Raw genomic sequence first — 207 nt, forward strand, 5'->3', positions numbered from 1 at the left:
CGATCGGTGCTTAAAGCCGCTTGCAGTCTGCCAGCTCTATGTGGGGCAAGTTGGAAATCATAATTTTATACCTATCGGTGCTTACTGAATCAGTCTCCGATATCTGCGTTCTCTATGTTTTCGCCCTTACACATGAAACATAGAAGGAGAGAGAGAAAGAGGGAGAGAGGGACAGAGAGAGAGAGAAAGAGAGAGAGAGAGAGAGAG

This window comes from Aplysia californica, unplaced genomic scaffold (assembly GCF_000002075.1).
Source record: "Aplysia californica isolate F4 #8 unplaced genomic scaffold, AplCal3.0 scaffold00753, whole genome shotgun sequence".
In the NCBI taxonomy this organism is placed as follows: domain Eukaryota; kingdom Metazoa; phylum Mollusca; class Gastropoda; order Aplysiida; family Aplysiidae; genus Aplysia; species Aplysia californica.